The sequence below is a fragment of the Pseudorca crassidens genome, chromosome 10 (assembly GCF_039906515.1).
Source record: "Pseudorca crassidens isolate mPseCra1 chromosome 10, mPseCra1.hap1, whole genome shotgun sequence".
Lineage (NCBI taxonomy): Eukaryota > Metazoa > Chordata > Mammalia > Artiodactyla > Delphinidae > Pseudorca > Pseudorca crassidens.
Window position 1 is genome coordinate 84,127,161 of NC_090305.1, and position 21,218 is coordinate 84,148,378.

At 42.3% G+C, this 21,218-nt stretch overlaps 1 long non-coding RNA gene and 1 other non-coding gene across 2 annotated transcripts in view; both read right to left on the minus strand.

The window, feature by feature from the left end:
- Window positions 1–21,218, minus strand: part of LOC137233130 (uncharacterized) — a 286,294-nt gene that overhangs the window by 73,589 nt on the left and 191,487 nt on the right. The window lies entirely within an intron of this gene.
- On the minus strand, window positions 930–1,036 carry LOC137233210 (U6 spliceosomal RNA). Its single transcript, XR_010947372.1, has one exon. It is a non-coding gene; the product is annotated as a U6 spliceosomal RNA (small nuclear RNA).

Below are 21,218 nucleotides of genomic sequence, written 5' to 3' on the forward strand. Positions count from 1 at the left end.
TCCCCGGGACTGTCACTGCCACGGGCACCGGCCATGTTTGTGTTGGTGCTATTGATATGGTCCCGAGATGGCACAAGCTTCAAGCTGCCAGGACAGCCCCCTGGCTCTAGTTACTGAAGTTGTCACCAACACTTTACACTTCGCCGCAGGCTTCCAGCTTGGGAGAGTTCAAATCGCTAGAAAGAAGCACCTCCTTCCTCCCAGCGGTGCTGAAGCAAGAGAGCTATCTGCAGTGTCTGGGAATCTATCCCAATTCTCACTGTTTTATGGTCCCAACTTTACCCTGTGATGACTGTGCAGGTCTCTTCTGCAGGAGGGAAGTGGAAGAAAAGGGCTGGGGTTGCGTCTTTGGCAAATAATTGATGAGGGAGAAGCAATGGCAAGTGTCGATAGTTCTGGAGTGAGCCTGGAAGCCAATCACCGGGCACCTTATTATATACTGACTTGTTTGTTTATTGGCCACCTTTGCCAATAGAATGTTAAGCTCCATGAGGGCAGGGATTCTGTCTAGTTTGTTCATCACTATATCCCCAAGTCATAGCACAAGGAAACTCCTGAATGAATATGTGTTGAGTAAATGAATGATTCTCTCCTTATTGACGAATTTTTAATTAATTTAATTTAATTTTTTCTGTAAAAGGGTTTTTTTATTTGCAGGGGAGTGGGACTCCTGTAACAGTTTCTGCTGTACAGCAAAGTGAATCAGCCAGATGAATACGTATATCCCCTCTCTTTTGGATTTCCTTCCCATTTGGGTCACCACAGAGCACAGAGTAGAGTTCCTTGTGCTACACAGTAGGTTCTCATTTAAAGTAGGTTCTCAATCCCAATCTCCCAATTTATCGCACGCCCCCCCTCACCCCGCCTTGGTATCCATACGTTTGTTCTCTACATCTGTGACTCTATTTCTGCTTTGCAAATAAGATCATAAAAATTAGGAATGCTTCATGAATTTACGCGTCATCCTTGCACAGGGGCCATGCTAATCTTCTCTGCATTGTTCCAATTTTAGTATATGTGCTGCTGAAGCAAGCACACTTATTAATGAATCTTTTTTTTTAACTGAAGTATATAAGTCAGACAAACATCATATGATATCACTTATATGTGGAATCTAAAAAAACGATACAAATGAACTTATTTACAAAAGAGAAACAGACTCACAGACATAGAAAACAAATTTATGGTTACCAAAGTGGAAAGGTGGAGGGGAGGGATAAATTCGGAGGTTAGGATTAACATATACACACTACTATATATAAAACAGGTAATCAACAAGGACTATAGCTCAGGGAACTCTACCTAATACTCTGTAATAATCTATATGGGTAAAGAATCTGAAAAAGAGTGGATATATGTATAACAATTACTCCGCTGTACACCTGAAACTAACACAACATCTATACTCCAATATAAAATAAAAATGAAAAAAACTGAAGTACAGTTGATTTACAATGTTTCAGGGATACAGCAAAGTGATTCAATTATGTGTGTGTGTATATAGTTCAGATTCTTTTCCATTATAGGTTATTACAAGGTATTGAATATAGTTCCCTGTGCTATACAGTAGGTTCTTGTTGTTTATTTTATATATAGTAGTGTGTATATGTAAATCCCAAGTTCCTAATTTATCCCTCTCCCTCTTTCCCCTTTGGTAACTGTAACTTTGTTTTTTATGTCTGTGAGTCTATTTCTGATGAATCTTATAAACTAAACGTGTAACCAGAAAGCCCTTGCCTATAAATCTACCTGTAAAAGAACCAGAAGTATCGATCTGGCAAACACATTAAATCACTGACTCAATGATGCACCATAACTTTGCTCTTTCCTCCTTTCCTCCCTCCTTCCTTGCTCCCTCCTCCCTTTCTTCCTTCACTTGCTCACTTTTTCATTCATCTAACATTCACTGAACACATGAGTAGCAAGTTACTCTGTAGTGTACATTGATAAACTTGCTTGTCTTTGTTCAACCAGTGCCTTTGAAAAAAAACCTCTCTACTGTGTGAAAGATGGAGGTTTATTGGTGCTTGGAGAATGTGTTGAAAAATAGGATTAAAACTAGAGATACAAGTTGAACTAGGCGGTTTATAGCCATGTCCTGAAGATCTCCCAAGGGGAAAAAACGTCAGAAAGGAAGAGATAATCTTATTGTGCTATTTTTATGGTAGGAATATTTCCTGGACTAAAGTCACAGATTCGAAACACCCAACACAAATCCACTGTACTCAAAAGACAAAGTAAATTCTTCTTGAACAATAAGAATATGAGGTCAGCCGGTAAAATAAGCAGTTTAGGGTCTGGGGTGACCAAAATAGAGACTATTAGTCCAGAGCAGGAGTCAGCAAACTATGGCCCATTGACTAAGTCTGGCTCATAACCTGTTTTTACAAATACATTTCACTGGAAGGCAGTCATGCTTGTTTGTTTATGAATTATCTCTGGCTGCATTCATGACAGCAGAGTTGAATAGTTTTGATAGTGACCGTATGGCCTGCAACGCTGAGAACGTTTACTCTCTGGCTCTTTACAGAAAACGTTTGCTGATCTTTGGTCTAAGGGAAAGATGTTCTGATGCCAAATGAGAGCCTTTAAAAGAAAACACGCCTCACATTGAGCTGGGTTCATGGATATTTACACACCTGCTTTCCCTATCAATGAAAAGTAGCCAACAGTTCATATCATGACGTCATCAACCCCCAAGATGTTACTGCTCACTGTAACTCCTTCTGCTGGATGGCCACTAAGTTAATGATCTGAGATAATTTTCCATAAACTAACTTGTTGACCGATCAAAGTATTCTCCCTCCAGGCTTCCTACTGCACTGCCCTTCCACTCTCCCAGGCCAGAGCCGGATAACACAATCTCACTGCCTCAAGCTTATCCTGAGGTTCTGACTTGGCATCCAGCAGCCTTACAACTGAATATTTCTTCACCTGTGCTTGTTCTGCGGTTACAGGTCTCAGAATGCCCATAAACTTGACAAAACTTGTCCCCTCTATGCCTTCGCATTTCACATGCGGATTGTTTATGATTTGGAGTTATATAATTCTTGGTTTCCCAATAAAGAAATCAGCAGGTGGTGTGCCTTTTTTGTTTTTAAAGTTACCTCCCTGCGTAAAAATTTGGAGCCAGGTGTCTCTCACTGAGTTCATCAGACCCAAGCGTCCAGACCTCCTAGGCCTTCCTTAAAACCCAGCCCTGACTTCCAAAAATGTTAAATAAATATTTTCAAAGAAGGGTTGAAGCTTCTGGCCATCCTCTCTCCTCTTACTGAAATGGAGAAACTGAAAAATGGGATCCTCCTTCACTGTTTTGGCAACACGGCCTTGCTGGAAAGATAATAATTTAAACAGCAGTTTCCAGATGCTCATTTAATATAATCCTCACAATCTAATAGAGTTCTTTTCACCCTTCTACAAATGAGAAAATGGACACTCAGAGAGTTCCAATAACTTACCCAAGGACACACAGCTATTGAGATGCACAGGCAGGATTCAAACCCATGTTCTTTCCACTCTGCTGTTCTTCCCAACAAAAGCACGGGAATGCGGACCACAGAGTTCTCAGTGATCAAGAGCTAGAGAAAGAGTTGATATCCTGTAGTCAGAATTTTAGAGAATCCTATTGTAAGCCAAAGTTGGTTTACATAATCCTAACCGGTGTGCAATGAACAATTATTTTGTTTGTCATTTCCAACGGAAAGGGAGTTGGTGGTATTTGGAAGGTGGTGGGAGAAAAGGGAGGAAAGAGTAAATTAAATTTCATTTTCATTGGAGAACCACGTACAAGAAGAAGCCAAATGTGGATGACAAGGTGAGGTGTGGTCAAAGTTAGCTTTAAGAACACAAACATTCTTTAAGTCATGGAGAGTTTGTTACAAAGTAATGGATCTCACCCCAAGGTGGGTGCTAACTGCTCTATAATATAAAGCCTCCTGCCCTTTGACCCCCTTGCCTTTCCCCTTTTCGTCTCCTTGCTTCTCCCGTCCATTCACACATTTACTGAGCGCTGACTAAAGGCCAGGCTTTAAGTGGGATCTTGAGAATATAAGGACAACGTGACATTTATCTTGCTCTCCAGAATCTTAAGTTCAGGGCTTTCATGTTGAAACTATTCTCCCCATTTTTCCACCTGTGGGAATGGAGAATGCAGAGGATACCACTGAAATACAACCCAAACCCTATTTCCAGGGTCTAAAACATCATGGCGTATGCCCCAAAGTTTGCCCCTACAATTTGAAGTTTTGTCCTAGGAATTGCCAACTAGACCTCTCTTTCTGCCTTATCATTGCTCTTTCTTATCTTCCCAGCCCCTAAAACCACAACTTCAAGTTCAGCTTCTTTTGATCCACGGGGACACAGGCTAAGGGAAAGGCGGGGAGTAGCTGGCTTATTTAAGCTTCTCAAACAGCCCAAAGGCAGGGAGAACATGTATAAATAAAATATTGCTGTAGTTAAACCCACCCTTTCCCTTTGAATGACTCATCCTCATTTAGGAATCCCAAAGAGATGGGGGTAGGTGGAGACAGGATGACAGCATAAACATCCGGTTTCTAGTGATAACTCAGAATATTTCATTAATCCATAAAACCTTTAAAATACTTTTAGTGGTTTTCTTGTTTTTTTTTTTTTTTTAAAAATCACACCCATAGAATGCATAATACCAAGAGTGAACCCTAATGTACACTATGAATTTTGGGTGATGAGGATGTGTCAGTGTAGGTTCATCGATTGTAAACATGTCCCCTCTGGTGAGGGATGTTGGTAGTAGGGGAAGCTGCATGTGTGTGGGCAGGAGAAATGTGGGCACTCTTAGCTCAATTTTGCTGTGAACCTAAAACTATACAAAATAAAGTCTGTTTTTAAACATCATACACATTCATAAGCTCATTAAAAACTTGTCAAACTGTAGAAAAGTACAAAGAAGCAGGTGAAGATCACCCAGTATCCTTCTGTCCCTAATGTGCGATGAGTAGGTCAATGATTTAGTGACCAGCCCTGAAAGCACTTCTCTGGCCATACCTGCATGTGTACAAATTTCCAAAAATAGGGATGGATGTATATGTGTGTGTAAGTGTGTGTGTGTGTGTGTGTGTGTGTGTGTGAATGTGCAAATATTTGTGTCTCACCAGACATGTTTTTGTCTCAATTAATATTTACATAATTTTTAATAGCTGCATGGTATTGTTGATATGAAATGTGTCATAATTTACCCAACCAGTCTCTCTCTCTTTTTTTTTTAAAGTCTTTATTGAATTTGTTACAATATTGCTTCTGTTTTATATTCTGGTTTTTTGGTCACGAGGCATGTGGGATCTTAGCTCCCCGACCAGGGATCGAACCTGCACCCACTGCATTGGAAGGCAAAGTCTTAACCACTGGACGGCCAGGGAAGTCCCTAGCCAACCAGTCTCTTATTTGACAATCATTTCAGATTTTTTCTTTTTTTGCTCATATAAATAATGATGCAGTGAACGTTCCTGAATGTACATCCTTTGCCTATTTTGATTTTTTTGAATCTGTGTATCTTTCCAGTCCATACCGTATCTTGGGAGAGGTTATGCATTACATAGACTTCACACACACTGTGTGGGTAGTTCTTTATACAAAGTAAACTGTGGCAGAGACCCCTGAATAATTCTAACATTTCTATTAGAAAAAAAGGGGAAGAAGGTTTGACTATGACATCACATACAGAATGCCTGTAGCTCAGAGCATCACACATAGTATATGCTCAGTAAGTAACAGCTGCTAATAGGATCATTGTTGTTGTTTCTTTTGTCTTGGTTCATGTCTCTTTGCTGAAAAAGATCTGAGTGTGGCACACGGAGGGGTGAACCACAGAAAATGAGAAGTGAACCACATTTCTATTCCTTAAAAGTTTCTGGCTCTGGCTGTAATCAAGTGTGAGTTTTAAATACAAATGGTCAAGCCAAGGATGCAGTTCATACAACCACCCTCTCCAGACCCTCAGTGAAACGGCTGTAAAACAGTCACAATGTAGACCCCATACTCAGTGGTGGCCGTAATAACAGTCAGACGTATTCTCTCATTTGTAATAAAAGAAGGGAGTACAATTTTTCTGGTTTTTATACATCATTATCTCTGTTCTGACTTTCTTATTCAAAGGCATGTTGGACTTTTATAAATATTATTTCCTGTCAGATTCTGAGGGCTATCACTCTTAGAGCTCAAGGTCAGCCCCAGATTAGTTCCAGAGCCTTCAACAAAAGCCTAGAACTTTTGTTCTAGGACTCTAGCTCTGTTAAGAACTCTGCTTAATCCTCTTCAATTATAATACAGATGTAAAAAATACACAAAAAACCAAAAAATCCCCCAAACAAAAAACAACTAACACCAAACTGCTTCTGCCCAAATCTACCATGCTTTTCATGAGACTGTGTGTGGCCCTGGCTGGGCTATGATTTTGAACATCAACTTCAGGAAAAAATTCTTGCTATAGGTTGAGGCTCAGATTTATGGCTCTGAGGTGAGCCTGAGGTGAGATGGAAGCAAAATCAATGAGGTTATTAGTTTGGGGGCTGCTAGAAGCAAGCAACATGAACCAATTATCAGCGACCTGAGATCAGTGAAGCAGGAAAAAAATGTCGGATGAAAAGAGAGAAATCAAGGCGGCACTCTATCTCTTGTTATTGTCTATGATAGAATTCATTTTAAAATTATAATCATGTTTTATTAGCACTATAGAAAACAGAATAGACAGCATTAAATGTTGTACTAGAAATATTTGAAATAATATCAACCAAGTTTTGTTCCTTGACCCCTAATTAATAACCAGTCTCACAGTCATGGCACCTCTATCACCTCCTTTGTGAACACAGGGAGATTTTCTGGATCAGAATCTTCCGTCATCTCAAAGAAATTTAATTAGAAATAATAATCATGACTATCATTTCACGAGCACCTATTGAGTGCCTGGCACTGTATGAGGTCCTTGGTATGTTTGAGTCCATCAGTAGTTCTTGAGAGCCTCCTGTGTACCAGGCATCATTCTAGGTGCTAAAGATACAGCAGTGAACAAGACACGTCTGCTTTTCTTGAAGCTTCTGTTCTAGCAAGAGGAGACAACCAACAAGCTCATAAACAAACAAACACACAACAGAGTCAGTTTTATGCAGGGAATTAACACACAGTAATGTGACAGAGAACCACTGGGTAGTTAAGAAAGACCTCAGTGATGGGGGCGTAGATTTAAGCTGAAACTTTAATAAAAGGAAGATCCACCTCAGTGAAGGGGAGGGGGTGGAACTGAATCCTCAGGATGACTCTAGCAACCCAATTGCAAAGAGGAGGAAAATGACGCTCAGAAAGGCCTAGGCAACTTCCCCACGGCAGGGCTGGGATTCAAATATTGTTCCCGTGTCTGCGAAGCCCCAGCATGTCAGAAATAACGATGGTGTGATCTGTTCATAAATGTCTCTCAAGAGATCACAGTGAGCGTGGCTGCCACAAAGTAGGAGGGAAATAGGAAAGACAGGTGTTTGGGACATGGAATCTCAGAGTTTATTATTGTAGGTGTGACCAGCTTGAGTGAAATACACTTGAAAAGGAAGAGTGAACTGACTTTCTGGTGGGCCTCCTAAGAGCTTGTCCAGTCAGAGAACAGGGGATGGCCTGAGTCCACGCAGGCAGGGCCAGGCCAACACCCAGTGGCCAGTGTTTGAACTGGGCTCTCTGTGGGTTTGGTGCTATCCATGTGTGTCACTGGAGGTCACGCCTTTGAGCTTCTGACCCTCACGTTTAATATCAGTCTCTTTAAGAGGAACAATCCCTAAGAAGACTGGCTGCCTTTTGGTACTTTCATGACCTCCCTGCTTTAACTCATTAGCTTATTGCCCCAAAGAGTAAAACATGAAAAAAAAAATCTCATTAGGTTCAAATTCTCACACATTCTGGACTCATTGACCATTTCTATCTTTTGGGGATGCCTTTCTGTTTTCTGCAAGCTTGTGACCAGGGATTTGTGATCAACTTAGACAACTTTGTAGAGCAGGGACCTGTTTTATTACTCTTTGCATCATCATCTGTGGGTTTGTATCAACACATTCAAGTTTGAGAATCTCTGGTTCAGGACAGCGGTTCTCAACTTTGGAAACATATTAGAGCCACCTAATGAGATTTAAAAAAATCTTAATGCCCAGGCCATATCCCAGTCCAACCAAATTAGACTCTCCAGGCGGTAAAGCTTATGCATCTGTGATTTTTAAAGCTCCTCAGGTGATTGACTCTAATGTACAGTCAAGATGGAGATGCACTGGTCTGGAGCCTCTCTGCAATATAATATGACACAGAGCAAGATTCAGTACAGGAAAATCAGCCGTGAATTGTGTCTATAGAAATACATAATTCCAAGTTCCCAAGAGCGGCCCTTAAACGTTAGTAATACTCTGTCCTTTGATCAGAAAGGTAACTTTACCAAATAGGTAGCATTTATGCCTGCAGGGCCTTTCTTAACAGCTATGTGAGTATAAGAATTACTTGGGGGACTTGCTAAAAGGCAGACTCCTGGGCCCTACTTCTAGGTAGTCATGGATTCAGCAGGGTCACGGTGAGGCCTGGGAAACTGTATTCTTAACATGCACCTAGGTGATTCTGGTGCAATTTGCCCTTGGTTCAACTTTGAGAAACAATGCCTTAGAAGACTGCTTTTCAACTAAGGGTGATGGGTTTTTTTTGCCTTCACGGGACATTTGGCAATGGCATGAGAAAATTTTGGTTGTCACAACTGGTTGTGTGTGTGTGTGTGTGTGTGTGTGTTACAGGGATCTAGTGAGTAGAGGCCAGGGATGCGCTCCACATCTCATAACGCAGAGGACAGCCTCCACAATGAAGAACTTTCTGCCCAAAATGTCAACAGCGCCGAGGTGGAGAAACACTGCCTTAGATTAACATCTCTTCTGAATCAGTCTCCTTCTCTGCTAGCCTCAAAGAAAACTATTTAGACCCTGATAGAAGAAAACTTTCCCTGGGCCAGGATCCTTGCTTCATTCATTTTTGAGTCTGGCCTCATCCACACTCCATGAATGTTTATGCTGTTTCAAATAAAATTCATTTAAAATACCCTTGGGACTGACCACAAAATAGCTTTGCGAGTGGCAATCATAACTAGTGTTTACAGGGAGAAGGAAGACCCAGGGGCCTAATTTTCAGTCTCAAAGTCTAATATAATTCCTCTAGATCTCATCTAAGGAAATCGCTCTCCATGTATTTTTTTCTTTAACATTCACCAAATATGACAGTGGCTCTGGACCTGCCTGTGGTGTCTGCAGGTGAGTCAGCCACGTGAATATGAGGGCCACCCAAGGCGCTCCACCATCACACGAGGAACCTCGTTGGCTGTGTCTGCTGTGCTGTCTGGCTACCAGTTGGCACCGTTGAGCAAACTAACTCGATCCCTAAGCCAACCCTGAATTCCAGGAAATCATAATCCAGCAAATAATTCTACACAGATCTGGGAGGAAACTGAGCAAGGAAACAGTGGCCTTCATGGCTCTAAAAACAGCCAGGTATTACCTTTAAAGCTCTTTCAAGAAGATGCACTTAACTTCACTCTGCTTCACAGAGCGAAGAAGCAAAGGGCTCGTTTGTTTGTTGACAGGAGTCATCTCTATGTAGTCAGCAGACGTCGGAATGCTGGATACCCAATCAGTATTGGGGTGCCATGGAGTTACTGTGCTACTGGGCTGACCAGACCACAGTTAAAAACAAGAAACTACCCTTGGTGAGGCTGACCTGACGCATGTTGTACTACATTGATCATGTTCATTTTCCTGACTTTGCTTTTTCTTCCAACTTTAACACTTGGCACGAATACTGTGGTGAAACGCATTCACTGCTCTTTCATTTTATGTGTTGCACCAATCTATCAGCGCCAGCAATTCTTTAAAGGCTCCCTTAAAAGTATTTCACCTCCAGCAAGGTTGGTGAATAGAGAAATGAATAGATCACGGAGTGGTGATGAATTTCAGCCAAGTTAGCAGTTTTCCTCCTGTGGTTAATCACCCACAGAATACTTTGTTTGCTCTTTTTTCTTCTTCGTCTTTTAATTTTCGGTCTTGGCAATCTGCGCTAAAGTGACTGGGAGTTATGAAAAGTATGAAAATGTGTTTGTTTCAAATAGTTGGCTGAGTTCTTCATCAGCCGGAGGCCCAGCACAGGTGTGAATATTTGTTTATAATCCAAACACAGCAAAGTAAACGGTTCCATTTTGCGCCCTTTTGTGCCCCATACAATGCTATGAATATTTTCTTTGTGATGGTCAGTGACTTTGTTTAACTTGAAAAAAGCCTGAATGGAAAGGAAGGGCCCAGAGACTCAAAACTATTTGTATAAGGGCCTGAAGTGACTGACGGCTCAACTAATCTGGGCGTAGAGCCCTGACATTTTGTCAGCTCCCCCGAGGAGCCAGACGTGCTGTCCACGACACACCTGTCAAGTGCTGATACAAAAACAACTCTGTCATACGTAGCCTTTAAGGCTACATATGTGACCCATAACCCTGGAGCCCCTTCTGGAGTTTTCCACGGGGTATCAAAATCCTTTCAAATATTTCCAGCTGGACATCTCCCTGAGCTGTAATGGCAGCTCAGCATTTCAGCACCGTGGTCATTGTTGAGAGAATTTCCCCCCTCCGTGTCCCCACCTGCCCTTGCCAAGGCCCAGTTCTGAAATCTCCTTGGTAGCAAGAGAGGGGCTGCCCTCACTGTCTACCACTCAGCCTTTGCCTCCTAGTTGAATCCAAGTGTCTTCCTGAAAGTAGAATATTTTTGAGGCCACTCAGATTCCTGTCCTCATCTCCAAGGTCTGAAACCCTTGAAGGATCCTGCAAGACGATAAACTTTTCCAAGCTATGACGTTCAGTGTCTTCCAAGGGCTTGTTTTGGTTTCCCTTCTTGCACAAGAGACAACAAGAAAGAGGAAGAAACGCAGATGCCCCTGACGCCAGGGGTTGGTGTTAAAAAAACGCAGTACTGAATTTAAGAAAATTTGCAAGTCTTTGCTACTATCCTGATAACCACCGCTAAAGATTATGGAAAAAGAAAACGAAAAGAAAACGGGGGAAGAAAACCAACACAGGAGACATATCCAGGAGAAGAGAATTCATACTTAAAGCAATAAAATCCTACAAATGGAAAGATGCCTCTTCAGTCAGCACAGCAAGAAAATAAGACAGTTGACTGAGTCCATTCAGAGTAGTAATCAATGAATTTCATGGAGGAAAACAAAATCACCATAAAACTATGTCAGCTGAACTCCAACAGGGTTCTAAGAGTCCTTGGGTTGGTTACAGCTTTTCTCAAGATAAACTAAAATGGCCTTGGACAGAGTGTCCACAGATCAACACATTAGCAACAGGCTAGTTTAAGCCAGAATATTTCCACTGCTTCTTCCAGAGATGGTTCCTTTTTTCTCTGGTTTCCCAGATTGTCAGACTAAAAGACCCAAGCATTGGCTGAGCACATGAAAACTCATATTCATAGTTCCTCTATAGAAATTTCCACTGAAACGAGCTAAAAAATAACCAAACGAAAGGAAAACCGTGGACTGGATCTTTAGACAGTATGAACGTCATTTCCCTTGTTTTACCAAAGAAGAAACTGAGATCCAAAGAAGTGAAGCAGCTTTACCCCCATGTTGCAGAACTAGTAAATGACAAAGTCTAAATGAAAACATCAATTTCCTTCATTTCTTAAAAGCCTTGGGCACTGCTTCTTCCTAAAGCTGAATGTACACACATTATTACAGCCTAAGGATACAAACTATTTTATAATGTGTGATTGTTTAGAAACAAACTAGTGGCCCATAATAATCACAGTTCTGGGAAAAGTAAACTCTGAAAGATTATTATTTGTTCTCAGGGTTTATTTTAATTTTTTTTGGATGCCATTCATGATAACGTCTCCTTAGGATAGGAATATTAACTCAGCTAGTCCCAGTGCTTGAAATAACTGAAGCCAATGTTCAGCAAAACACCTGGAATGTCGTATTTTTCCGACGGTCTGTTCTAGGACAACTCTGCCTATAATAAGCTTTGTGGCCCATCCAGCTTCCTTGGAAAGTCAGGTTAGCTCCTCTACCCTCCCTGTTGGAGCCTGGTCTTACTTTTTAGGCATCTTCATCATATTTCCTTTTTTAAAAAATGTTTATTTTACATTGGAGTATAGTTGATTAACAATGTGTTAGTTTCAGGTGTATAGCAATACATATACATGTATCTATTCTTTTTCAGATTCTTTTCCCATTTAGGTCATTACAGAATACTGAGCAGAGCTCCCTGTGCTATACAGTAGGTCCTTCTTGGCTATCTATTTTAAATATAGTAGTGTGTACATGTCAAACCCAAACTCCCAATTGATCACATTTCCATGTAAGAGACTTGTGTACCATTAGCCTAAAGTGGCTCAGCCTCCTCAGTCCCCAAAGCCCTAGACAGATCAGCCTACCTCTCATCACATCGCCCAGGCACGTGCTTGAGCTGGAAGTCAACCCGACTCTCTCGTATCAGAGCAGCGGTCCTCTACCTTGTTATTCAAAGGCTTGAGTCTCAAGATCTTGGAAGTTGCAAAGGAGGGGGGAGGATCGATCTCTGGAAGGAACAGTAGAAATGTTCGGGGTCAAATAACATTTTTGCAGATCTGTCGGTTTCTGAATACGTTTTCTGAGACTATTTAGTTTATCTTGAGAAATGCTATTAAAAGGTTGACTGCAAAGGATGGTGCACTATCCTGTTGCTCCCTACACCAGCAACGTCAGCGTCACTTGGGAGTCCGTGAGGAATGCAGCATCTTGGGCCGCAGACCCACTGAATTAGAGTGTGAATTTCAATAAGGTCCCCAGGTGATTCAGGTGCAGAGTAAAGTTTGAGAAGAGCCCTGGGGTGAAGAGATGAGTACGAGTCCCTCCTCAATTTTGCCTCCCTTTTCCCTGGGATTCATAGTCACTGGTTAAGAGGTGAGTCCCTTCCATACATTTCTTTTTTTTTTCTCCACCTGCACCTGGTTCATTCTTGTCCTTCTCTTTAAGTTTCCTTGTCCTGCGTGTCCCCCGCCAAACCCCGTCAACTTGACTCCTTAGAATACCATTGGTTTGACATAAAATATCACTTTATACTGTAGTCTTTTTCTAGAAACCTCTCATCCCTTAATAGAAGTCTGCTGTGCAAGTACAGGCCACTCCCTCATGCTTACTTTCTATAACCCAAGACAAAAAGTAAGACTCAGATTTCCCTTGACTTATCATGGATGCTTCCAGATCACATTCATCCTGGAACTTTTCTTTTGAGAATTTCTTAAATACAGCACAGAGAAGCTTGATACATTCGTCTAAGTTAAAATTAAGAACATAGGTTCAACCAAAGACAGCAAAGGCAAATGAAAAAACAGAGGTTTTAACTGCATATATCACTCAGGATTAGTGTCTAGAGTATATAATGAAATCCTATATATTAATAAAAAAAAATCATACAATATAAAGCAAATGGGAGCAAGATACATTGTGGCAATCCACAGACCAGGAAACCTGAACATCACACAAAACACGAGAAGATGTTCAACTCCACTTCTAATTAGGGAAATATCAATACATGCCAAAACCTTAGTAAGTACAATTTCACACTCAATTAAGAAGTTGGACAATATCAAGTGGGGATGATAACATGAAGTAATGGAAACTTAGACTCCTGGATGGAGTATAAATGCTTATGACCACATCTGAGAGCAATTCGGCAGTTATCTAGTTAGTTAAAAAAAAAAGCCCTTACCCTAGGACCTGACAGTTTCATTGCTAGGTGAGTCCAGAGCAACTCTCACAGAGATGCATACAGATTATGCATTGAAATGTTCACTGGGGCAACAGTCTGAAATGACAAAAATTGGGAACAACGTAATGTTCACTAAAGAGAAGGATAAATACACTGTATATTCATAGAGTGAAAAACAATACAGTAGTTATATGTGAATAAACCTGAAGTAGGTATATGTGTATGTGGATATAAATATATATATGTATTTATATATCTCAACTTGAATGAATCCCACAATTTAATGGTGAATGAATAAAAGGAAATTGTAGAAAAATGGACAGTATCATATCATGTCACCCTCTTCCCACTCTCGTCGCCATCCTACATTGATGAACTCTCACCCATACTCAGCCTACAATTTTCCTCTCCACCATCCCTACCATTACCCGCATGACTGCAGCGGCCCTGCCGCTCTTGGTCCTCTGCCCCAGCAACCTTGACCATCACTTGCCCTAGGAACTCACAAGATGCATTTTGGATCTTGTCACCCAGCACATCTCCATCCAATATCCCCTGATTATCTCTTCTTCTATTTTCTTTTTTGCGGTACGCGGGCCTCTCACTGTTGTGGCCCCTCCCGTTGCGGAGCACAGGCTCCGGACGCGCAGGCTCAGCGGCCATGGCTCACGGGCCCAGCCGCTCTGCGGCATGTGGGATCTTCCCGGACCGGGGCACGAACCCGTGTCCCCTGCATCGGCAGGCGGACTCTCAACCACTGCGCCACCAGGGCAGCCCTCTTCTTCTATTTCTTCCATGTTCTTGCCCAGCTAATCTTCACTTGGACCTCCTGGTGGGCTCAACTTCCTTGACCTACTTTCTTCCTCCAATCCTCTCCTGAGTTTATTTCTTCTTTTTCAACCACCCTGGACCCATACATAGCCAGCACCTTAGAGCTTTGGTCATACCTGTCTTGCCTAACTGCAACCATCCGCTTTTTCCAATCCTAGCCTAGGATGCTGAATAATGCTAACAGAAATCATGTAACAGTGCTGACCTGAATCATCTCAAATCCATTTCCTCCAGAGAAGCTGGCCTCCAGGCTCTGAAATCAGTCTTTTCACTCACTCCTAGTTGAAATCATTCTCAAACTTCAATACCAGCACTGGCTACCACTGCCTGGAATGGTGAGTTATCTGTGTCCTGCAGAGCTAAGGTTCCAGGAGGGTGCCTGGGGAATAGCTTAGGAGGAGAAGTCTTCTCAGGCTGGCTCGGGGTGCCCTTCCTCATTTTAATCAGGAAAGGTCTGCTTTATCATTTAAAATATCTGTCTTCCGAGTAAGATTTTAGTTAATTAAAAAAAGGGGAGGGGGAACTTCCCTGGTGGCCCAGGGGGTAAGACTCTATGCTCTCAATGCAGGGAGCCTGGGTTTGATCCCTGGTCGGGGAGCTAGATCCTGCATGCATGCCACAACTAGAGATCCTGCATGCTGCAACGAAGATCCTGCATGCCGCAACTAAGACCCAGCACAGCCTGCATGCAGGCATGTATGCATAAATTTAAATAATTTTTTTAAAAAGGGGGGGTTTCCTGCTCTTTAAACCTTTGGCTTTCCATTGCCCTGGGTACAGAAGCACAAACCCCTTGGCAAGGAGTCTGTTGGACGTGGCTCCATCTCAGCTCTGACCGCAGGCAGTGGTCCTCAACCCGGGTTTCCCACGCTGCAGTCCCAGGGCCCTTCTGCTCCCATCTCTAGGCCTATGTGTGGTTCCATCTGCTGACACACTTGTCCCTTTGTCCTGTGTGTGTCTGACTCTTCATTTACAAATTCCATCTTAAATGTCACCTCCCCTGGTCTTCCTCATTCTTCTTTATCTCGCTACCGTCTTCATCTCTTTCATAGCACTTCTTGCCATCTTTAACCAGTTTGGGGTTTACTTCCTTATTTAGTGTCTGTTTCTTGCGCCATTAGACTGTAACTCCCTTGGAGGGAGGCAACCTGTTTGTCATGTTTAACGTTTAGGGGCAGGGCCAAAGTGGGGCTTCAGCCCCCCTTCAAGTCCTCAGAGTAGAACCTTCACCTGAGACCACCCCGCATAAGTAAGTAATTAAAGGAGAAACCCTGGCTGTGCGCCTGTGGCCTCATGGAAAGGGCCCCAGCCCTCCCGCTTCCAGCCAGATGCCACCCCAGGACCTTTGCCACAGAGAAATCTGGGAGCTGCACCGGGACCAGCATCTCCCTAGTGGGTCCTATTCCCACGCATAGGAAGCACGCAGGAAATATTTTTTGATGACTCAATCAATTTGTGATAGTTTGAAAAGCACCAGGTTAGGAAATAAATTTCAGGTCCCGTAGATCGACAGGAGCCAGAAAAGTAGTTGGAGGTCAGCCTTCCCCACCTTCATCACCCACTACCTACCCACGTGCTGAAATAAGCGCTGAGGATTTTAACTGATTCTGAAATAAAATGGTTAATTACTAAAGGGTTTCTGGATACAACTTAAGCATCCTTGGTCCATCTTAAAATAAGTGGCAAGCCTTTCAAAAGGTTGGAATGGCTGTCATTATAGCAGGAAGCAACGGCACGACAGGACACCAGAGTATTTAGTTACCTCAAATACCTGAGACAGGTAGATGCGAGTAGGAGTTTACAAAGTCAAACCCCTAACTGAAAAATCTCAGTTATCCCCCTGCGTGTACATGGGTTGTCATGCCTGCACCTTCGCCTGGCAACTGCGTCCAAGTACACTTTCTCCCTGAGCTGCCTTTCTCCTGGCCTGTTGTGATTGTCCGCAAGGCTTATAATGGAACGTGGAGAGAGAGCAAACATGTGGTCTGTGTGGGTGTATTTGTTTTCCTGTGCAAACAAGATTGAGTCCTTTACAAGAAATACACAGCAGGAGTTGGCTTCAGGTGAAACACAGGGTAGTACAGCATGGGGGAGAGGAGTCATGTGAAGGTGGAGGCGGGCACCGGGCACTTGGGCACATGAGTCAGCCATCCAGGTCAGTACAGGGAGGTGAGGTGGAGGTTATTGTAGGAGGGCAGGTGAATAGGATGACGATGTAGCTACTCTTTCTGAATAACCATCATAAACTAGGTGCAGTGCCCTTCACTTAGAATTGCTCGTTACTTTCAGAAATACTATGTGATAGGTACCTTTTTTCCTAACCATTTTTTAAATTGAAGTACAGTTGATTTACAATGTCGTGTTAGTTTCAGGTGTACACCAAAGTGATTCAGTTATACATATATATGTATATATATATGTGTATATATATATGATTGTGTGTGTGTATATATATATATAAATTATTTTTCAGATTCTTTTCCATTATAGTTTATAGCTATGATATTCCTGGGCAGAAAGAAGGAGGTCAGCTGTTCCTCATGAAAGAGGAGTCAATAAATATCAACATAATGTGTAATACACGCCTCACTATGGGTAGAACAGAAACCTCGTCTGATGCATTATAACCAATGCCATTTCTACCTCCAGAGCTTTGCTACTCACAGTAGGCCATCCGTAGGCCATCACACAAGAGCGTCACCCCAGATTCACTGAAATGGAACTTGTATTTTATTAATAGGATCCTCAAGTGATTCATACCCGCAGTAAAGCCTGAGAAGTGCTTCCCTATAATTGAACTATGCTATCTTGGCAACTTGGCGAACTCCTATTTATCCTTGAAAGCCCAGATCAGATATCACCTCTTTTTTAAAGCCTCCTCTAGCAATGCCTGCCGGAGTTAATCACCCCTTCCTCTCTGCTATTTCTCTGGACCTCCTACTTATCTCTATCCTACGCTCATCACACTGTGTTGTTGGTATGTCCTTGAGGAAATGGGAAACTCTGTGTTCTCACTTTTGTAATCTAGTGTCAGGCAGTTACGTTATGTTAGGTTATGTTACTTCTATGAGGTAGATTCTAAAAAATATTCAATTACTCACTTTAGTTATTGTTATTCAATTTAAGTCACTCTGGGACAAAAGTTTTAAAATTTTCCTATGCACAAAAATCACCTGGTAAGCTTGTTAACCTGGGGGACTGTGGACCCCACTCCCATAAATTCTGATTCTGCATTTTCAGTTGGGCCCCAGGAATCTGCATATTAAACCAGCAGCCCTAAGGATTTCTGATGCAGATGGTCAATGTAAAACTCCGGTTTAGAAATATTTCTAAATCGGAGTCTGGGATGCTGGATCCTGGTCTGCTGGGCTGCTACTGCCCTGCTCATTGCACTGGTCTCTACATCCTCCACATAGCAAAATGACGTACCAAATCCATCAGTGAGGATGTACATTTGGATGTACATCAGTCCAAGTACATTTGGACTATGTTTCTGTAAGGATGCCCGTATAGAGGAATGAACATGTGCTCAATCTCAGGCCAGATCAGTCTGAGGTATTCAACACTGACGAGCAGCTCCACCGTCATGAAGATCTCCCTCTTGACACCGACCCACTGGCTCTTAGGACCCACTGCAATATTCTGGAAACACATGAATATTTTCCACATGCACAGCTCTGAATGTGTGAGTCCTGCTATGGGCCAGGCAACAGATAATATTTCATTTAATTCACACAATGCTAGGAGGCAAGGGACACTATCACCTTTTAATGGTAAGGTCACCGAGCCTCAGGGACGTTTTGTGACTTTCTTGGAGTCACAGAATTAGGAAGGGGCTGAGCCAGGAGTCAAAGCCTGTTTTGTCTGTTTCCAAAGCTGTTGTTGCCTTCCTGTCTGTCAAACTGTCTCTCTGTTTCTTCAGCTACACTTTCCACACAGTAATCCCCCAGGGACCGGCGTAGCTGCTGGGGACGGTGAAAGCCCTCCACAGCGTCCATTCACTGCATTCCTACCCTAAGCTGTGTATGTAACCAGCTGTAGAGTACACCTGTAACAACGGAATGTCTTGACCTCCTACTTATCTCTATCCTGTGCTCATCACACTGTGCCGTTGATACGTCCTTGAGGAAATGAGTAACTCTGTGCCCTCACTTTTGCAGTCTAGTGTCAGCCAGCCACGTTACTTCTATAAGGTAACTATCTCCAGCTGTAGAGTACATCTGTACCAACAGAATGTCTGGAAACACAAAGAAGTCATCTCTCTCCCTCCGTAAGAGGATTTTTAACTAGTTCGACTTTTCCCTTAATAACTGGCACTCTGAGTCCACATGCATACCTCCCTGGAGTAACAGAAACACGGACACGTAATTTTGAGTTGTCATAACAACTGAATCAAATCACGACGGAGTAGAGACAATCAACTTTTGCAGCTGGTTGGGAAGACAACTAAGAAATTGGATGGGTGGCACTTATTTGGTTAACTGTCTAAAGTTCTCAGATCTTCAAAGCAAAGTTGTTTTTTGGGGGGCGGGGTTGTTATTTTGGGGGTAGGAGGAAAGAATGAATTAACCAAATTATGGTATACCCCGTAAAAGGAGACACCGTGCTGCTGGATTTCTTCATTGTCTACTACAGGTAGGGCACAAAGATGAGCACCGTACACACAGTGCCTTCCCTCACTTGACTGTATATTGGATGAAGCAGAACGATCTAGATCTATACATTCTGTCTGTGATCCAAAATATGTTATAAAAATGCAAAATGTGATTTGCAGAGTATATAAAAAGATTAAAATGTAAAAAAACCCATATATGTGTATACAAATGAATTTGCCAGAGGGTTATATACAGCGTTATTCACGGCAGTTATCTTTGCAGACGAGGAATGAGTTTGGGTTGGGGATGGGGGAATGCATGGGAATGGTGGACTTAATACATTTTTGTGGCAGGGACTGCCAACTGTCTGCCCTCAAATCCCTACTTCGGTTCAAAAAGCAAAACCGAATCTTTCCCAGACTCCTCGTGGCTCGGTGTAGCCATGTGACTAAGTTCTGGGCAAGGTGTAGGTTAGAAGTGTTGTGTAGATCAGCTAGGAAGGATCGTTAAAGGGGAAGGGACTAGCCCTTTTGCCCATGTTCCTTCCTGCTGCCTGGACTGTGGAGTCATGGTGCAGCTCCAGCAGCCACTTTGGGCCATGAGAACATCTTGAGTGTAGAAGCCACAAACTGGGATATCAGGATGAAAGAGCATGAGTGTCCTCCATGCCAACCGCCACTGCTCTGCTGTCTACTATGGGAACCACGAGCCATGTGTGACGTCTTAGCTTTAGATTAATTAAAATTACATAAAATTTAAAGATTCAGTCCCTCAGCCCAACAGCTACATTTCAAGTACTCGATAACAACCCAGTGGTGGCTAGTGGCTATCAAGTTGGACAACACAGATAACAGAACACTTCCATCATAGCAGCAAGTTCTGCTGGCTACTGCCGTACTACTGCTTGTTTCCAGACTCTACAAGAGAGAATAAAGCCCCAAACATTTATGTCTTTGTTACCTGTACCTGAATTGAACATACCCTGTACAAATTCCTTTTTTTACAATAATAGATATCAGTTTTATGATATAAAACGAACAGAGTTTTAAATACACAATCGAACATCAAACATGGATTCAAACAGATAAAGCTATACTATAAATAATCTGGTCTGATTACTTAAAAATAGAAGAATATTGCATCAAAAATAGCTTTTTTAAAACACTAGGTATATAAGAGATCTGGAAAGCCGTAAACTTTACATTTGTTTCCTTGTTCAAAAGCAAAAGGCTGGACACCCAAAGTTTATACAACCTTCACTTTGAGTTGACGAAGACCACACACCAGGTAGGCATATACATTTCTATAGAGTTGTTGTCTACACACTCAGCCATGGAGCATATTAAGAATTTTCTGAGAGATATAGTTAACATTCATGGGAGACATTTTTATAAGGATAAGATATGGTCTGGTGGTCTTTAGCTATTCCTCAAACTCTCTGCTGTTTGCATTTTGAAAATATACACTGCCATTACATTTTAAATACACTGCGTCATACAGTGTGCTGTCTTTGAACCTGCAGCAAAATCATGATTCCATTGTGTATTTTTAAAGATTAAATATTTCTCATATTTTTGCACTACAGCAAGCAAACCAAAGGCTTTTAGCATTCCAGGTCATGTAGATGATTTCAACAAGGTTGTTTATTCTCCGTACAACGTGTGCGGGATTCAGGAGAATCACTTCCATTCTTACAAGAAGGTGCCACCCAGGTAACCTTTGGCAAATGACTGTCAATGCATATTCTGATCTGCCTGGAAAATGCAGCGTATAAACTCCATTCACCAGGCTTAGGGAACCAAGGGCAGATAAAGCAAGATTCTATGGGGAATGCTTATAACAAAGCAGAAAAACCTTAAACTTTCTTTCAACAGGGTCACAAATATACTAATTCCCAAAGCCCCCCTTATCTGGTACTCTGCCAGCACAAACCAAGGACATGTGTCTTTTTTCTCCTCTCCTTGGGGCGGGTGTCTGTGTGCGTCTGCGCGTGTATTTTATCCTTCGGGTCA